This window comes from Haliotis asinina, unplaced genomic scaffold (genome assembly GCF_037392515.1).
Source record: "Haliotis asinina isolate JCU_RB_2024 unplaced genomic scaffold, JCU_Hal_asi_v2 scaffold_32, whole genome shotgun sequence".
Taxonomy (NCBI): Eukaryota; Metazoa; Mollusca; class Gastropoda; order Lepetellida; family Haliotidae; genus Haliotis; species Haliotis asinina.
Window position 1 is genome coordinate 153,364 of NW_027133904.1, and position 4,137 is coordinate 157,500.

Sequence of the window (4,137 nt, forward strand, 5' to 3'; positions counted from 1 at the left end):
ATACATTTCCTTGATGCTGCTCTCTGAATCAAATAGCACGAAGGACACGGTGCTGAAAACGGTCATTGGGGATTAATGAAATGAAAGCGTCATAACATGTCACTTTAATGGTCATCATTGTGTATAGATTATACTTTTTTATCTATTTTTCATTAAATGTCGGGGAAACTTATGACAGATTCTGTCATGTATCCCTGGGCCGTCGGTGATATAAAGTAGTCCCCATTTTTTTCATCTGTCGAAACGTTTTGGTTTCCAGTGTCAGTATTGTTTATTGTTATTAGTACGTTGTTGGAACCTATTTTGCGTGGTGTTTGGCATAGTGTGCCTCGCGCTGTTTCGTATTTTGTTTGGCACTCTTTTCTTTCATTTTTGGGCACGTCTCCAAAATACTTTCTACTTTTCCTTAAGTCCTCCCTGACCATCCCACTGGTAAAGCACCGCTTCTCGTCTGCTCCGCGAAGTCAATCCCAGTCGGGCCGGGATAGTACTTGGATGGGTGACCGCCTGGGAACTCCCGGTGCTGTAGACCTCTTTTTTTTTTTCTTTTTTTTTTCCGTTCAAGTGTCCGAGAGGCTGGTAGGTGGGACCGCCGTGGCATGTCCGCCCGTCCCGTCTTTTGTTGTCCATCATATCGGGCGTGGAATGTTGTTTGTCCCCCCAAATGGATGGAGGTAACGGAGCGCGTTAGGGAAGGGGCAGGGCTGGCTAGGGCTAGGGCTGGCACCTTAAACGAAGTTAAGATTAGGGCAAGAGCTAGGGTTAAGAACGCACATCGAGTGAACGGATACGGTTAGGGCAAAAGCTAGGGTTAGCACCACAGATGAAGTTAAAGGATACGGTAAGGGTTAGGGTTAGGGTTAGGGTTAGCACCGCAAATGGAGTGAACGGATACGGTTAGGGTTAAGGTAAGCACCGCAAATCGAGTTAACGGATACGGTTAGGGCAGAAGTTAGGGTTAGCACCAGAAATGAAGTGAACGGATGCGGTTAGGGCTAGAGTTAGGGTTAGCACCGCAAATGGACTTAACGGATACGGTTAGGGCAGAAGTTAGGGTTAGCACCAGAAATGAAGTGAACGGATACGGTTAGGGCAGAAGTTAGGGTTAGCACCAGAATTGAAGTGAACGGATGCGGTTAGGGCAAGGGTTAGGGTTAGCACCAGAAATGAAGTGAACGGATACTGTTAGGGCAGAAGTTAGGGTTAGCACTAGAAATCGAGCTAACGGATACGGTTAGGGTTAGGGTTAGCACCACCAATCGACTTAACGGATACGGTTAGGGCAAGGGTTAGGGTTAGCACCGTAGATGAAGTGAACGGATACGGTTAGGGCAAGACCTAGGGTTAGCACCACAAATGGAGTGAACGGATACGGTTAGGGCAAGAGTTAGGGTTAGCACCACCAATCGACTTAACGGATACGGTTAGGGCAAGACTTAGGGTTAGCGCCGCAAATGGACTTAACGGATACGGTTAGGGCTGGACTTAGGGTTAGCACCATAGATGAAGTGAACGGATACGGTTAGGGCAGAAGTTAGGGTTAGCACCAGAAATGAAGTGAACGGATGCGGTTAGGGCAAGAGCTAGGGTTAGCGCCGCAAATGGACTTAACGGATACGGTTAGGGCTGGACTTAGGGTTAGCACCACAAATCGAGCTAACGGATACGGTTAGGGCAGAAGTTAGGGTTAGCACCGTAGATGAAGTGAACGGATGCGGTTAGGGCAAGAGCTAGGGTTAGCACCGCAAATGGACTTAACGGATACGGTTAGGGCTGGACTTAGGGTTAGCACCACAAATCGAGCTAACGGATACGGTTAGGGCAGAAGTTAGGGTTAGCACCGTAGATGAAGTGAACGGATACGGTTAGGGCAAGACCTAGGGTTAGCACCGCAAATGGACTTAACGGATACGGTTAGGGCTGGACTTAGGGTTAGCACCACAAATCGAGCTAACGGATACGGTTAGGGCAGAAGTTAGGGTTAGCACGGTAGATGAAGTGAACGGATACGGTTAGGGCAAGAGTTAGGGTTAGCACCGTAGATGAAGTGAACGGATACGGTTAGGGCAAGACCTAGGGTTAGCACCACAAATGGAGTGAACGGATACGGTTAGGGCAGAAGTTAGGGTAAAGACGAAAAATCGAGCCGGCCCGTTGGGGCGCGCTTTTTTTGGTTGTGTTTTTGAGAGTGACCTGTGGGGCGCGTTGTGGGATGCCTGTTTTTGGAGCTGTTGCGTGACGGGCGTGCCGCCGTCCCGTTTTTCAGTCCGTTGGGGTGCGCTTTTTCGGATTGTGTTTTTGAGAGTGACCCGTGGGGCGCGTTGTGGGGTGCATGTTTTTGGAGGTATGGTGTGGCATGCGTGCCGCCGTCCCGTTTTTCAGTCCGTTGAGGTGGGCTTTTTTGGATTGTGTTTTTGAGAGTGACCCGTGGGGCGCGTTGTGGGGTGCATGTTTTTGGAGGTATGGTGTGGCATGCGTGCCGCCGTCCCGTTTTTCAGTCCGTTGAGGTGGGCTTTTTTGGATTGTGTTTTTGAGAGTGACCTGTGGGGCGCGTTGTGGGGTGCATGTTTTTGGAGGTATGGTGTGGCATGCGTGCCACCGTCCCGTTTTTCAGTCCGTTGAGGTGGGCTTTTTTAGATTGTGTTTTTGAGAGTGACCCGTGGGGCGCGTTGTGGGATGCCTGTTTTTGGAGGTATGGCGTGACGGGCGTGCCGCCGTCCCGTTTTTCAGTCCGTTGAGGTGCGCTTTTTTGGATTGTGTTTTTGAGAGTGACCTGTGGGGCGCGTTGTGGGATGCCTGTTTTTGGAGGTATGGCGTGACGGGCGTGCCGCCGTCCCGTTTTTCAGTCCGTTGAGGTGCGCTTTTTCAGATTGTGTTTTTGAGAGTGACCCGTGGGGCGCGTTGTGGGATGCCTGTTTTTGGAGGTATGGCGTGACGGGCGTGCCGCCGTCCCGTTTTTCAGTCCGTTGAGGTGCGCTTTTTTGGATTGTGTTTTTGAGAGTGACCTGTGGGGCGCGTTGTGGGATGCCTGTTTTTGGAGGTATGGCGTGACGGGCGTGCCGCCGTCCCGTTTTTCAGTCCGTTGAGGTGCGCTTTTTCAGATTGTGTTTTTGAGAGTGACCTGTGGGACGCGTTGTGGGATGCATGTTTTTGGAGGTATGGCGTGACGGGCGTGCCGCCGTCCCGTTTTTCAGTCCGTTGAGGTGCGCTTTTTCAGATTGTGTTTTTGAGAGTGACCTGTGGGACGCGTTGTGGGATGCATGTTTTTGGAGGTATGGCGTGACGGGCGTGCCGCCGTCCCCTGTTTTGCAGTCCTTTGGGGGTGCGCCTTTTTGGATTGTGTTTTGTGGGAGTGACCTGTGGGACGTGCTCCCGTGTTGGCTTTGTGTGTCGCCCCGTTGCCGCAAGCAACCCTTTTCGGCTTCGATTTGAGTTTGGACTTGCGGGGTGCGACGGGAGGCTTGGCACGGTGCGCCGTCCGTGCGATTATGTTGTCGGCGGTGCCCCGCCAGCTTACCGTTCGCGCTGCCGCACTTGCGTCGTTGGTGGGTTGCCCTGAGCGGCGTCGACGTTTGGTCTGCGTTGGCGTTGTTTGTCTGTGATGATTTTGGTGCGTGGTGGTGACGTGGGCGTTTGACTTTGTAGGGGAATCGCGGACATGGGTTGTTGTGGCGGGGAATTCGCGGAGTGTTGGAATGAAAGACAATGGTTCTGGGTCGGCAATTGTAAATGCGAATGCGCCTGACTGTGCCCTGTAGGTCTTACGAGGTCTGACGAGGTCTTACATCGCGGACATGTATTTTTTAACGATGGCGGACGGAGCGTTTTCTTGTGTAGGAATGAAAGACAATGTTTTCCTTGCCACCTGTAAGTGAAATGAAGCCTGCCGGAATGGCGGACGTGTACGTATGTGCCGGGCCACGGACGCACTTGCGGCATTGGGTGTTGTGTTTGAATTAAAGACAGTGGTTTCCCTAGCCACCTGTAAGTAAAATTAAACCTGCCGGAATGGCGGACGTGTATTTTTGTCACGGCGGACGGAGCGTTTTCTTGTGTAGGAAGTAAAGACAATGTTTTCCTAGCCACCTGTAAGTGAAATGAAGCCTGTCGGAATGGCGGACGTGTATTTTTGTCACG

General features: G+C 51.5%; 1 pseudogene; it reads left to right on the forward strand.

Annotated features, from left to right (window-relative positions):
- Nucleotides 1-413: 413 nt before the first annotated feature.
- Nucleotides 414-532, forward strand: LOC137270068 (5S ribosomal RNA; annotated as a pseudogene).
- The last annotated feature ends 3,605 nt before the right edge of the window (nt 533-4,137 follow it).